At 39.5% G+C, this 16,316-nt stretch overlaps 1 long non-coding RNA gene across 1 annotated transcript; it reads right to left on the bottom strand.

Annotated features, from left to right (window-relative positions):
- Positions 1-5,168: 5,168 nt before the first annotated feature.
- LOC136676193 (uncharacterized) lies at positions 5,169-8,689 on the bottom strand. Its single transcript, XR_010796255.1, has 4 exons — positions 8,613-8,689; positions 6,953-7,146; positions 6,384-6,619; positions 5,169-5,827 (listed from the first exon to the last, which is right to left on the bottom strand). It is a non-coding gene; the product is annotated as an uncharacterized lncRNA (long non-coding RNA).
- Between the last annotated feature and the right edge of the window lie 7,627 nt (positions 8,690-16,316).

Below are 16,316 nucleotides of genomic sequence, written 5' to 3'. Positions count from 1 at the left end.
TACTTCGGCACCCAATGAGTATAATACACAGCCCATATTTAAGTCTTGCACTTGTATAAATGAATAAGACACAGCAGTGCTGCTGGAGTTTTTAAACCCTGTGTCCACTCTCTGTCCACTCTGTGAGACACTCCTCCCTCGTTGGTCCACCTTGTAGATGTAGAGTCAGAGACAGTAGCTCATCTGTCCGCTGCACAGTGTGTGTCGCTCGTCCTCTAGTCCTTCATCAGTGACACAGGACGCTGTCGGCTGGATGTTTTTGGTCGGTGGACTGTTCTCAGTTCAGACACTGAGGGGTTTAAAAACTCCAGCAGCACTGCTGTGTCTGATCCACTCTACACCTGCACAACACACACTAACACACACCTGATCTGTAGGGGCCCTGAACATTGAAGAACAGGGTGAACGAGGGCTAACAAAGTATGCTGAGCAACAGATGGACGACATTCTTCAATCCAATAGCTACAAAGTGTCTTTTGCCTTGTGAACATTTTAACCCCTTTTTTACCCAGCCACATCTTAACAGTAAAGATAATTAAGTTGATATTTGTTCAGAGCTACGTTGATTCCACGACATACAAATCAACCAAGAATGCAGATGTGTGTCATTACGACTTCCCAGAAATCATTCATGCTTCTCTGAAAAAGCTTAGAAAGTGAACCTCCCTCGTGACTGTCACTCTGCTCCTCGCCAGCGCTTCCTCTCTCTCCTTATCTCTGTCTGACACTTGTTAAACGGCACTTAAGGGTGTATTCATCCAAAGACTGCGATTCTACAGAAGACAAATTTGTCCTTAATTAATTTTGTTAATATAAGTTAATGTAGATTGACTGTAAGTAATTTGGAGCATTATTATTGGTCCCTTCTTGGTTTAAAGGACATCAGCTCTGTTTTGTTTTGTTGGCTACTGTCTTCTTTGGATAGAGGCAGTATCAACCCTTCTGCTCTATTTCAAACTCAAATGCAGTTGTTTAAACCTGAACTCATTTAAGGACAGAGAGTAATTCACAACTAGAGCCAGAGGCGATAATTAATTTTTTTCAGCTTTTAATTCACCCAGACAGACCATTCAGAACTAATCCTTATTCACGACAAACCCAGCATAAAGCCTCTGTGCAAATCTAATGTAAACAAAGCCATTAGTCGAAGCTGAAATGAGCTGAGCTGCTGTTTAACAGAACAACTTCTGGATGAAGAAAAGATTCACAAACCTTGAGGCATGTTGATGGATCTGGGTCTGACCAGTGCCACTGTTTTCCCCAAGAACTTTGGGAGAAATGAGCAGTTGGTAGAGAAAACTTTACACTTCTATATGAGAATGCTGATGAATGATATGCCAACGTTGTGAAAAACACAAACACAACAGAACTGGAAGTGTGACTGGAACTAGACGGATGAAATGTTACTTTAGTCGAGCCAAAACCAATCCTCCTACCGGGCACACTTCGTATTCCATTCCGTATTCTTGCCAGTGGATGGTGGTCTCCTGTGCATCCACAGGTTGCACTCTGTTCCCTCACTCGGGACTGGTCAGCTAGTGGTGCCCCGGGTCAGAACCACACAGGGGGAGGCAGCTTTCAGTCACTATGCTCCCTGCACCTGGAACAGACTCCCGGAAGACGTCACATTTGCCCTGAATATTATCTTCAAATCTAGACTAAAGACCTTCTGTTCTCCTGTGCCTTTGAGTAGCGCTGCACTTAGCACCATTTTAATAACTGTCAATTTTTAATACTCTGATTTTTAATTGTTTTAAATTGTTTTAATCATTTTTAATATTCTATTTTATACTTTCTAATTGTTTTTAGGGGTGGCACTGTGGCGCAGCAGGTAGTGTCGCAGTCACACAGCTCCAGGGGCCTGGACGTTGTGGGTTTGATTCCTGCTCCAGGTGACTGTCTGAGATGATGTGTTCTCCCTGTGTCTGCTTGGGTTTCCTCCGGGTGACTGTCTGTGAGGAGTGTGGTGTGTTCTCCCTGTGTCTGCGTGGGTTTCCTCCGGGTGCTCCGGTGGATAAGGGTTACAGATAATTAATTAATTAATTAATAATTGTTTTTATTTTCTTTTACCTTTTAAATTCTACTGTAATCTTTCTGTATTGTGCTGTAAAGCAATGTGAATTGCCATTGTGTACGAAAGGAGCTCTATAAATAAACTTGCCTTGCCTTACTTCCTTTAAGGACAAGGCTGCTTTGTTTCTGAAGGTTGGAGTGTCCCTTCACCAGGTGATTCCAGTTCTGATGCATCTTTCAAGCTTCTGAGTTTCAGGAGTTCTTCAAAGTCCTATGCTCAGTGCAAACAAACCAGTGTTAGTCACCTGACAGGAAACTATCAGTCTTTTCTCTCTCAGTTCCTTGAATGTGCAAATGTAAACCAAGCTTCATATTCACTGTATTTGGTAGGGTAAAGAATCATATATACTGGAGTTCTAGCCAAAAGCTGGGGAGAGAGAGCAGCACACAGAATCAAATACCTCTCTCAGAATTAGCTGAATTCACTCATTAAAGAGGGGTGTGTAGATACTTTTGGGTGTAGGTCTTGTGCTCTTATCTGAAGAAGCATAGGTCTATTTCCGCTTTACGTTTAATATTAGAGCATTTAAAATCTTTAAATGTCAGAATGTGAAAACACTCAACATTAAAAAGGTGTGTTTTATTATGTAAAGTATTTATTTATTTAAACATTAGATCATTAAACCTGATTCAGAAATATGTCGTTCCACATGAAAGTGAAAATCCATCAGTTCAGGACTCATTTTCAGTTTTTGCTTTCCGCTTGTTTTCTGCTGGTGAGTGAGAAAGTGAAAGTGGAAGTAAAAGACACAATAAGATCAGACGTGAAGCTGCAATTTCCAAAGCAAGGTTTGACCTTGTTCTATTAAATGTTTTACAGCATTAAACCTCATCTGCCAAACAATGAAGGGTCTAAAGGTGTGGAAGGTGTGCAGCCACAGGAAAGAACTGCAATAAGAACGTTTACAGTTGCATATGTTGTGTTACATCATAACGAAGGGTTATAGGGTGGTAAACACCCCCCCCCCCCACCTCTTTTGTTTGCTGCTGTACAGAGAAATGTCTGTCTGCATGTTTCACTCTCCATAATCAGAACCCTAACTCACAAAAATAAAGCTACTGCATTATACATACAAAAGGCCGTAGTGTACTGTGAGACGTAGGTGCTGTGGTCTTTGGTCTGAGGGTCAGTTCATCAGTGCAAATATCCCACAGCAAATCATGACTGCTGCATTACTGCAACTGTGTTCATTATATTACTAACTACAGTGTGGGCCATTTATATGGATACACCTTAATAAAATGGGAATGGTTGGTGATTTTAACTTCCTGTTTGTGGCACATTAGTATATGGGAGGGGGGAAACTTTTCAAGATGGGTGGTGACCATGGTAGCCATTTCGAAGTCGGCCATTTTGGATCCAAATTTTGTTTTTTTAATGGGAAGAGGGTCATGTGACACTTCAAACTTATTGGGAATTTCACAAGAAAAAAAAGAAAAACAATAGGGTGGGCCAGTATGGATACTGGAAGCCTGTGCTAGCATTTCTCCTGCGGTGTTGCTAACAGTGTGTGAAGAGTGGGAGAAGAGGGTTGCATTGACAATCCAACACAATGGCAGCACTTTGAACACATTTTATAAGTGGTCAGAAACTTGTAAATAAATCATGAAAGAATAAAGTTACATTAAAACCAAGCATACAAAAATCAACATACAAACCGGATTCCAAAAAAGTTGGGACATTAAACAAATTGTGAATAAACACTGAATGCAATGATGTGGAGATGGCAAATGTCAATATTTTATTCGTAATAGAACATAGACGACAGATCAAAAGTTTAATCTGAGTAAATGTAACATTTTAAAGTAAAAATATGTTGATTCAAAATCTCAGTGTCAACAAATCCCAAAAAAGTTGGGACAAGTAGCAATAAGTGGCTGGAAAAAGGAAATTGAGCATATAACGAATGGCTGGAAGACCAATTAACACTAATTAGGTCAATTGACAACATGATTGGGTAAAAAGAGCTTCTCAGAGTGTCGGTGTCTCTCTGAAGCCAAGATGGTAAGAGGATCACCAATTCCACCATTGTTGCGCAGAAAGATAGTGCAGCGATACCAGAATGGTGTTACCCAGCGTAAAATAGCAAAGACTTTTAAATTATCATCATCAACCGTGCATAACATCATCAAAAGATTCAGAGAATCTGGAACAATTAGTGTGCGTAAGGGTCAAGGCCGTAAAACTCTACTGGATGCTCATGAACAGTTAGAGGCCTGTATTAGACATGAATGAGAGAGCATTCCTATTTCTAAACTTGAGAAACTGGTCTCCTCTGTCCCCAGACGTCTGTTGAGTGTTGTAAGAAGAAGGGGGGATGACACACAGTGGTAAAAAATGGCCTCATCCCAACTTTTTTGGGATTTGTTGACGCCATGAAATTTTGAAACAACATATTTTTCCCTTAAAATGATACATTCTCTCAGTTTAAACATTTGATCTGTGATTTGTGTTCTATTCTGAATAAAATATTAGATGTTGGCGCCTCCACATCATTGCATTCAGTTTTTATTCACAATTTGTTTGGTGTCCCAACTTTTTTGGAATCCAGTTTGTACAACATTGTTTAAAAGACCAGTTTTTTTCCTTAAAGGTACATTACATTACACATTCACACCTGTGGACAGTGTCACACACTCACCCAGTCATAACATTTCTCTCTACACCCTTCATTATTCAGCACCTAGTTACCTCAGACAAACTCTGATTTAGCTCCACTTCAGTAAATTTAACCTCGTGAATCTAAATCACTTTCATGTGGAACTACACATTACTGAATCAGGTTTAATGATTTACTTTACCTTATAAATCACACGCATTTTAGAGTTGTGGGTCACATGAACTTGGGATTCTATGGACCCTCCCAATAAAAAGGAACATGTGTGTGTGTATGTTGAGGACAGAAGAAAAATCAGATGGAAATACGAATGATTAACATTAGAAAAGAACACAGTTAACGACAAAGGGCAGAAAGTCAAGGCAAGTTTATTTATAGAGCATTTTTCATACACAATGGCAATTCAAAGTGCTTTACAGAGAAAAGAGACAGTAAAAACATTAATTAACAATATGAATTAAAAATCTAACAGTCATATAAAGAAAATAAATGTGAATAAAATCTGATTAAAATGATTCTTACATAAAAAATAAAAGCATTAGAATATTCTTGATATCTTATACCAACAAAATGGTTCTGATTGTTGCAATTAAAAATAGTGCAATAAAAAAAGGCAGTAAAATATGTAAGAAATTAAAGAACTGAAGATCATTAGAGAGTAAAAAGTGAAGAGTATTTTAAAGCTGAGCTGTAATAGTATGTTTTTCAGCCTGGATTTAAACGTGTCTGAAATCAGGGCTGTTGTAACTCAACTCGGTTTCGATTGAGGAGCAGAGGAGTTACTAAACACTGCTTCTCCATGTTTGGTTCTTCATAGGAGTTCTTTTGTGGGTTTGGTGAATTAAAGTAAAAATATTTTTAGGTTCAGACCAATCAGATGTGCTGTTAGTTCAGGGGCTGTTGTAGTTTTCTTCCACAGTGGACAACACACCTGCTGGGGTTTATTTCCATTGAAGATAGAAGTGAAAAATGTACCCTGCCAATCCTCCAGTCGCTCCGAGAGCAAACATCCCGAACAAAGACCCAACATATCCAATGACTGCTCCAAATACCCCGCCCAAAAAAGCCCAGAGGATCACATAGACCTTCTTTTTTATTGATAGAGGAAGGCGCTGCCAGATGTCAGTGAGAGAAATCTGTGAAAAAGAAAAAAAGACAAAATTAACAGTGAGACAAAAAACGAGAGAAAAACAACAATACACAAAACAGAGGTATAAAGACAGATCCATGTATCTGGGAAATGTACACTCCACTTAGTGCTGTCTGATGTTTGGGGAATCTACAGCTTTATTTAAACACACACTCTTAAAAATAAAGGTGCTACAAAAGGTAATTTGAGCGAAGCTACAGAAGAACCACTTTTGGTTCCATAAAGAACCACTTTTACTGATACATTAAAAAATTGTAAAGAACACATCTCTTAAACAAACCTGGTTCTTTATGGAACCAAAAAGTGGTTCTTCTATGGCATCAAGAGCATTTCAGCACTTTTATTTTGAAGATTGTACTAGAAACTGAAGTGAAATATGGTACAGTGTTGTTCACCAGAGATACACAGTGTAAATGTTCCCTCAGATACAACACTGGGTTTAAAGGTTTACACTAGTTTCACATTCCCAGGGGAAACATTTGAACATTATAATTTGCTTGTTTGATCTGGAACAAGGAACTGAATTACAAGCCTGAACACACCTTAACAGGTCTGACACCTTCCTGTGAAGTGGACGATGCTCCTTTAGCTGTCAGATAATCAATGACAGCCCTCAGAGCCTCATCATTGCGCCGGCATCTCAGCAGACCTCTGTCTTCATGGAACACACCGTCCACAGTGAACACATTCTCCCTGTTTACACTCAGTCTGCTGTCTACTGTTATGAAACCTGGATCAAAAGTGTGGTGGAGCACCACTAGAACAACAGGCTTAGTTGCTAAAAGAGAGAGAGAGAGAGAGAGAGAGAGAGAGAGAGAGAGAGAGAGAGAGAGAGAGAAATGAGGTGAGATGAAATGAAATGACAATGTATTTATAAGCTGCCACTCAATATTAGATCAAGTTTTAAGCTGCAAATGATCAGTGGCTTTAATCAGCTTTAGTACAGAATCTCTGGTACATCCAGGCCACTAGGTGTCTGTATATCAGCTCATAAAGAGAACTACATAGAATTACTGGAGAAATCAACTGATTGTCCTTTAAGGAAACTACAAATAAAATGGGTATGTTTATTCAGGACTCAACAACTACAGCTCCCTGAGAATGTCCTCACTTTGTGGCATTGCCTGAAGAGCAGCTTCAATGTCTGTTCCGGCCCGAGACACAATTGCAACAAAAGAAATAACAATGTCGCTCTCATCCAGAGAATACACTTCACGGAGACGAAGATGATTACTGAGACGCTCCAAAAACGTAAGGTGAGAAGTGAAGGTTTGCCCGTGTGCCGTCATGAAGTACTTCATCTCTCTTGATTCAGGAGACAGACAACACACAGGGGCAGATTAGAGAAGAGGGTAAATAATCACAGCTCATTTCAAAGTCCTAAGATGAAGGCAGAGAGGCAACAGCATCAAGAACAGACCAGACGAGCCTTGCGTTGCTGGACTGCCATCAGCTACAAAGCATCTGTCTCACGTGTCTCTGATATTTCAGTAATGGGGAGACAGTCATAATGTGGGTCCCAGATATTCATTCTCTTCATTAGACGTATTTAAAACAAAATAGAGTCATGGGCAATGGCCTGTTTTTTAAAAAATATTACATTTTTGACATTTAAATTTCATCCAACATTTCATGTGACCTGCCTAATAAAGGACACAAGGCTTCTCCACAGGAGGCTTGAACCCTACTGCAATATTTTATTGAAATCACATAAATAAACAATTGTAGGTGTTTTCTAGAATCTCTTACATCAGAAGTCTGCACAGGACTGAATCTGCTCTCGATAGAATTACACCACTCGACACTGAAATGTAATCCTGAGTCACAAAATATTGTGAAGGGACCCATGGGAGTTGAAATTAAATTCTGAAAATGGCCTCAAAGTGCAGACTTTTGTTTTAATTTAATTTTAATTTTCCAGAAACAACTTTGTCTGTGCACCTGCTTCTTCACAGGCAGCGGAGCATGTGTTATTCCACTGTGTCTTAGCCTCTGTCAGTGGAGCATTGTGTTATTCTGCAGCTTCTTCAGAGGCAGCAATCATAAACCGAGAGTACAGGATGTACCTCTTTAGAATCCGCCTCAGAGGCAACAGAAATGTGTCGTATAACATTCTGCAGCTTCCTCAGAGAAAGCAATGATGCACTCTTTTAACAATCTCCAATGCTGAGTTAAAACTGGACTCAAATATGTGTCCAAATAAATGTACTTCCTGTGTTTTTGTTTGTTTATTTATTTATTTATTTTTGCCTCAATCCAGTCGATGAACATGCAGTGGTTGTATGTAAATACGTGATTGTTAAATAATCCATCGCCAATGACTGCTCTCAGGTGATTTTTTAAGACAACAAATGCAAAGTCACCTTTGGGGTTACAACTCTTTAACCCTTTATTGTGATATATACAGATACATGACAAATGATGCCATGCATGTATCTGTAAAATGTCTTGCTGTGGCTTTTCTTTCTTGTGGCTGAACGAAAGATCTCTTTACACCCTTCATTATTCAACACCTAGTTACCTCAGACAAACTCTGATTTAGCTCCACATCAGTAAGTTAACCCTGTGAATCTAAACCGAACAGTGAGTTTAGTGACTGAGCTGCAAGTTCCTCTACATACAGATGAGCCTCAGAAAACAAGGTCAATGCATTAGTTAGTGCTGAAAATATCAGTGTTTTGACTTGTTTTATGAACAATAACCAAACAAGTCTGTATCAGAACACACACATATTCACAGCAGTCTTTAAAACCTGGAGGACATTCACAAACCTTGAGCCATGGTCCAGAATCTGGATCTTGGAGATTCTCGTCTGATCTTATTGTGTTTCTTTTACTTCTACTTTCACTTTCTCACTCACCAGCAGAAAACAAACAGAAAGTAAAAGCCTGAAAAGGCCTATTATGAGCTAAACACAATATCACTTTCATGTGGAACTACACATTACTGAATCAGGTTTAACGATTTAATGTTTAATACTTTACCTTATAAAACACACACAATTTTAGAGTTGTGGGTGTAGTGGAAATAGTTATGCACACGTTGCAGTGGCAGAAGCACTAGATAGCAGAGTCAATGATAATTAATTATTATTTTATTCATAATTAATTTTTTAATTAATTCTGCTAATCTCCATGTTTGAGAGCCATTAAATAATATGTAGTGTCTTTACCTGTCTTAATTTTAGCTTAGACAAGAAGGCCATCTATTATACAGCAGAATTAGCTAGAATTAACTATTATTAATGAATTATGATCATTGACCTGCCGTGGGTTCTTGACTCTGAAATTGAATCTTTACCTTATAAAACACACACAATTTTAGAGTTGTGGGTGTAGTGGAAATAGTTATGCACACGTTGCAGTGGCATAAGCACTAGATAGCAGAGTCAATGATAATTAATTATTATTTTATTCATAATTAATTATTTAATTCATTCTGCTAATCTCCATGTTTGAGAGCCATTAAATAATATGTAGTGTCCTTACCTGTCTTAATTTTAGCTTAGACAAGGCCATCTTCACATATTATACAGCAGAATTAGCTAGAATTAACTATTATTAATGAATTATGATCATTGACCTGCCGTGGGTTCTTGACTCTGAAATTGAATCTGAACTAGAAGTTATAATTCCATACAAGAAAGGTGCACACACAAACAAATAACCAAGGATTGGTTTTATCACACAAGTGGTTTATTAACTGTAAAATAAAATATTGATTATAGATTTATATTAATTAAATTAAATGGATTATCGTGATACATGAGGGAACAGGGAGATTAATATATGAGGGAACTTCTCTATGATAGTTATTACACTAAGTTCTAAGAAAGGCTATTGTTTATCCCAGCAAACTTTCAGCTCCAACCCTGAGCCATGAGAGAAATGAGACAATGTAACCTTACGTATCCGGATATGGACAGGGAGCATGTCGCTGACGGTGCTTTCCGGCACGACTTCCTGGAGAACTGCAGACGTGGGCCTTGTAGATTGCAGCCGCGGGCGTTCCTTTTCTCTCCCCGTTCAGACACTTCGACCCCTCCGTCGGAGCTGGTGGCGTTGTGAATGTCTCTGTGGGGATTATCCGTCATCGCTGATGTGCTGCCTTGTGAGAGAGAGACACGCCCATGCAGGTCTCTTCTGAGGGTGCGTGCAGCCTTCTTCATCGTTGCTAGTCCAGAGGCGTTGTGTCCTTTTTAGGGTCAGAGGTCTAAGGTTGCCTTTATACACTGGGTGTGGCGTTGAAATTTCTCTAGAGTTAAACTGTAGCTTTTCTTAATCTGTAGTTTCTATCTGGATAAAAATTAAAATAGAAAAATCTGTTCTCTCTGCACCACAAGAGGCCCAAGACTGTTGAAGAGGGCCATGAGGGAGCCTGCGCCTGCAGAGACGTCTGCAGAGCAGGAAAGCACTCTGACTACCCTATCAGAGAAGCATTGTCTGCTGAAAGCCGGAGAGAGACGTTCTTCAGAAAAACCAGGTAAACACAATTCAATATATACACTACACAAATCACAGAGCACAAAACAAAGCTAGTCTCTAGCAAATCTCTAGCAGCGTACACAGACGTATTTATGACTCCCGCTGAGATGACGTAGACGAAATGGTGACAGACACAACACATGGACTAGATGGTGGACCGGACTCAGAACGACGCACAAATACACGAACTGGAGACTGGAATGAACTCTAGACGGGTGAACAAACATGGACTGCAACAGATTGCAGAACCTATAAATTTACAGAGATAGTGAGAGAGAGAGAGAAAACACACATACACAGCGCAGCGTAACAAGTGTTAAAAGAGTGAAGTCAAAGTGTAGCGTGTGACTGGCTTTTATCAGAGTTTTTAATGAACCCACCCCGAATACCTGATTCGTCCTCAATGAGGGAGAATTGGATAATTGATTGGCTGTTTCCTGTACCTTGTGAGTGGCATCACATAGAATTTATGACCCTGGACAAGACAAAGGCTTGAAGACCATCTCCTTTGAATGAATCTCCAAGATTTTGAATCATACTTTTGCAATGTAAAAGATTAGATGTTAGCACAAAGTAATATCATTAAGAAAACCATTTTCTACATAATTAATAACCAACTACAAACATAGTATGTGGATACCTTGGTTCTACATAAATTCATATAAAACAAAAATGACTTTAAACACATGTAAATTAATCCCACCCGGTTTGATTGTCTAAATGGAATTAATTTCAAACAGTTGTGCCCAAATACAACCTGTTTTCCATGTAAGAACTTTGGGATGTTTGAGTCTTTTAGAGTCTTTAAAAAGGTTTTAGAGGACATGAAATAAAGTGGGTCTGTGTCTCTCTGCATTTTGCAAAGATTATTTTCTTGACCCTGGGGGTCCTGTGTGTGTGTGTATGTGTGTGTGTGTATGTGTGTGTATGTGTGTGTGTGTGTGTGTGTGTGTGTGTGTGTGTGTTGAAGACAGAAGAAAAATCAGATGGAAATACAAATGATTAGCATTAGAAAAGAACACAGTTAACGACAAAGAGCAGTAAGTCAAGGCAAGTTTATTTATAGAGCATCTGTCACAAACAAAGGCATTTCAGAATGCTTTACAGAGAGAAGAGAGACAGTAAAAAACATTAATTAAAAATAAGTATTAAAAATATATAACCATATGAGGCAAATAATAATGCAATATAAACATAATTCGAATGATTCTTACATAAAAAAATAAAAGCACTAGAACATTCCTGATACTCATTCATTGTCTGTAACCGCAGGAGGAAACTTAAACAGACACAAAGAGAACACACCACACTCCTCACAGACAGTCACCCGGAGGAAACCCACGCAGACACAGAGAGAACACACCACACTCCTCACAGACAGTCACCCGGAGGAAACCCACGCAGACACAGAGAGAACACACCACACTCCTCACAGACAGTCACCCGGAGGAAACCCACGCAGACACAGAGAGAACACACCACACTCCTCAAAGACAGTCACCCAGAAAAAACCCACACAGACACAAGGAGAACACACCACACTCCTCACAGACAGTAACCCGGAGGAAACCCACGCAGACACAGAGAGAACACACCACACTCATCACAGACAGTCACCCGGAGGAAACCCACACAGACACAGAGAGAACACACCACACTCATCACAGACAGTCATCCGGAGGAAACCCACACAGACACAGGGAGAACACACCACACTCCTCACAGACAGGTCCCTGGAGTTGTGACAGAGACACTACCTGCTGCACCACCGTGCTGTCCTTTCCTAATTGTTGCAATTAAAATTAGCATTATAAAACAAAAGGCTTTAAAATATATAAGAAATTAAAGAATTGAAGAGTCATTAGAGAATAAAAAGTGAAGAGTATTTTAAAGCTGAGCTGAAAGCTGCTCCGACAGTATATTTTCAGCCTGGATTTAAACGTGTCTGAAATCAGGGCTGTTGTAAGTCAACTCGGTTTGATTGAGGAGCAGAGGAGTTACTAAACACTGCTTCTCCGTGTTTGGTTCTTCATGGGAGTTCTTCTTTTGTTGGTTTGGTTATTTAAAATAAAAATGTTTTACATGTTACAGGTTTGTAGGTTCAGACCAGTCAGATGTGCTGTTAGTTCAGGGGCTGATGTAGTTTTCTTCCACAGTAGACAACACACCTGCTGGGGTTTGTTCACTTTGAAGATAGAGGTGAACAATGCACCCAGCTAATGCTCCGATCAGTCCGCCAACAAGCACCCCATAACCAGTCTCAAAGCATCCAATACCTGCTCCAGACACCATGCCCAGAACAATCAAGATGAAGATCAGAAGGATTCTCTTTTTATTTGGTAGAAAAAGGTGCTGCAGATGCTGACAGAAGGCAGTGAGATAAATCTGTGCCTGAAAAACAGAAATACAAAATAACCAGTGAGACACAACCAGTGAAAAAAAAAAATACTACAGAAAAGAGGTATAAAGACAGATTGGTGTATTTCTCTTATCTCTTAAACAAACCTGGTTCTTTATGGAACCAAAAGTGGTTCCTCTATGAAATCATTCAAAGAACCCTTCAGCACTTTTATTTTGAAGATTGTACTAGAAACTGAAGTGAAATATGGTACAGTGTTGTTCACCAGAGATACACAGTGTAAATGTTCCCTCAGATACAACACTGGGTTTAAAGGTTTACACTAGTTTCACATTCCCAGGGGAAAGATTTGAACTCTTTCATGATCTCACCTTTTAAATCAGAAAAATAAAATATATAGAGAGATAAAATTTAAACAGTTCAGTTCTGATCCATAATTAAAGACACAGAGGACAGACCCTTGAGGGAACTACTCCAGCAGCAGTTTAAAGCAGCACTAGGTTGTATTTTAACCTTAAACCAAAACACGACTAAAACGAAACACAGTATAATTTTCTTGTTTGATCTGGAACAAGGAACTGAATTACAAGCCTGAACACATCGAAACTGTTCTGACATCTTCCTGTGAAGTGGGCGATGCTCCTTTAGCTGTCAGATGATGAGTAATAACTCTCAGAGCCTCATCATTGCGCTCGCATCTCAGCAGACCTCGGTCTTCATGGAACAGACAGTCCACAGCGAACACATTCTCCCTGTTTACACACAGTCTGCTCTCTGGTGTCATGAAATATGAATCAAAAGTGTAGTGGAGCACCACTAGAACAACAGGCTTAGTCACTAAATGAGAGAGAGAGAGAGAGAGAGAGAGAGAGAGAGAGAGAAAGAGGGAGAGAGAGAGAGTGAGAGAGAGAGAGAGAGAGAGAGAAATGAAATGAGATGAGATGATAATCTATTTATAAGCTGTCACTCAATATTAGATCAAGTTTTAAGCTGCAAACGATCTGTGGCTATGTTTTAATCTGCTTTAGTACAGAATCTCTGATACATCCAGGCCACTAGGTGTCTGTATATCAGCTGTTGCATAAACAGAACTAGAATTACTGGAGAAACCAACTGATTGTCCTATAAGGAAACTACAAATAAAATGGGTATGTTTATTCAGGACTCAACAACTACAGCTCCCTGAGAATGTCCTCACTTTGTGGAATTGCCTGAAGAGCAGCTTCAATGTCTGTTGATGCCCGAGACACAACTGCAACAAAGGAAATAACAATGTCGCTCTCATCCAGAGAATACACTTCACGGAGACGAAGATGATTACTGAGACGCTCCAAAAACGTAAGGTGAGAAGTGAAGGTTTGCCCGTGTGCCGTCATGAAGTACTTCATCTCTCTTGATTCTGGAGACAGACAACACACAGGGGCAGATTAGAGAAGAGGGTAAATAATCACAGCTCATTTCAAAGTCCTAAGATGAAGGCAGAGAGGCGACAGCATCAAGACCAGACCAGACGAGCCTTGCGTTGCTGGACTACCATCAGTTACAAAACATCTGTCTCATGTGTCTCAGATATTTCAGTAATGGGGAGACAGTCATAATGTGGATCCCAGATATTCATACTCTTCATTAGATGTATTTAAACAAAATAATGTCATGGGCAATGGCCTGTTTTTTTTTTTTAAATATTGCATAAAATTTGACAATTAAATTTCATGCAACATTTCATGTGACCTGCCTAATAAAGGACACAAGGCTTTTCCACAGGAGGCTTGAATCCTACTGCAATATTTTTGCTCACGCCCTCGTCCTGTCATGTCTGTTTTCCCCGCCATGTGCTCTCTCAGCACATGGCTCTGTTTGTTATTGTCCATGTCTCCACCCATGTCCTTCCTTTGTTCCGCCTCCTTCTTTGTCCTCCTCGTTATCTGTTTCAGGTGTGTCTTGTCTGTATTATGTATTAGTATTGTATTGTTTCTTTACCTGTGTCTTGTTATTTTGTAGCTTCTGTCTCCGCTGTCCCTCCGTCATCGTTTCCCTTTGTTTGACATGCTTGTTGTAAATAAAAGTATTTGTGTGGTAGCGTGTGCGTCCACCTCCGTCAGTCCGACTCCGCGTTCTTGACAATTTTATTGAAATATTGTGAAGGGACCCATGGGAGTTGAAATTAAATTCTGAAAGTGGCCTCAAAGTGCAGACTCTTGTTTTATTTTAAGTTAATTTTTCCAGAAACCACTTTGTCTGTGCACCTGCTTCTTCACAGGCAGCGGAGCATGTGTTATTCCACTGTGTCTTAGCCTCTGTCAGTGGAGCATTGTGTTATTCTGCAGCTTCTTCAGAGGCAGCAATCATAAAACGAGAGTACAGGATGTGTCCAAATAAATGTACTTCCTGTGTTTTTGTTTGTTTATTTATTTATTTTTGCCTCTATCCAGTCTATGAACATGCAGTGGTTGTATCTAAATACGTGATTGTAAAATAATCCATCGCCAGTGACTGCTCTCGGGGGATTTTTTAATAGACATCAAATGCAAGGTCAACTTTGGGGTTACAACTCTTTAACCCTTCGTTGTGATATACACAGATACATGACAAATGATGCCACGCACGCATCTGTAAAATGTCTTGCTGTGGCTTTTCTTTCTTGTGGCTGAAAGAAAGTTCGCTTTACACCTTTCATTATTCTGCACCTAGTTACCTCAGACAAACTCTGATTTAGCTCCACATGAGTAAGTTTAACCCTGTGAATCTAAACCGAACAGTGAGTTTAATTCTGCAAGTTCATCTACATACAGATGAGCCTCAGGTAACAAGGTCAGTGCATTAGTTAGTGCTGAAAATATCAGTGTTTTGACTTTGGCTTTATGAGCAATAACCAAACAAGTCTGTATCAGAACACACACATATTCACAGCAGTCTATAAAACCTGGAGGACATTCACAAAACTTGAGCCATGGTCCAGAAGCTGGATCTTGGAGATTCTCGTCTGATCTTATTGTGTTTCTTTTACTTCCACTTTCACTTTCTCACTCACCAGCAGAAAACAAATGGAAAGTAAAAGCCTGAAAAGGCCTGTTATGAGCTAAACACTTTATCACTTTCATGTGAAACTACACATTACTGAATCAGCTTTAATGATTTAATGTTTAATACTTTACCTCATTAAACACACACATTTTTAGAGTTGTGGGTCACGTGAACTTGGGATTCTATGGACCCCCCCACTGTGTGTGTGTGTGTCACGCTATGGTCCTGTCATGTGTCTGTTTTCCCCACCATGTGCCAACTTAGCTCCGCTAATGTGTGTGTGTGTGTGTGTGTGTGTGTGTGTGTGTGTGTGTTTGTGTGTGTGTGTGTGTGTGTGTGTTGAAGACAGAAGAAAAATCTGATGGAAATACGAATGCTTAGCATTAGAAAAAAACACAGTTAACAACAAACCGCAGTAAGTCAAGGCAAGTTTATTTATAGAGCATTTGTCACAGAGAAAGGCAATTCAGAATGCTTTACAGAGAGAAGAGGGACAGTAAAAAACATTCATTAAAAATAAGAATTAAAAATCTAAAATCATATAAAGCAAATAAAAGTGCAAAATAAACATAATTTGAATAATTCTTACATAAAAAAACATAAAAGCA

Source organism: Hoplias malabaricus, chromosome X2 (genome assembly GCF_029633855.1).
Source record: "Hoplias malabaricus isolate fHopMal1 chromosome X2, fHopMal1.hap1, whole genome shotgun sequence".
NCBI lineage: Eukaryota > Metazoa > Chordata > Actinopteri > Characiformes > Erythrinidae > Hoplias > Hoplias malabaricus.
Note: the sequence above shows the minus strand (reverse complement) of the source record. Positions and strands in the feature narration are given on the sequence as shown.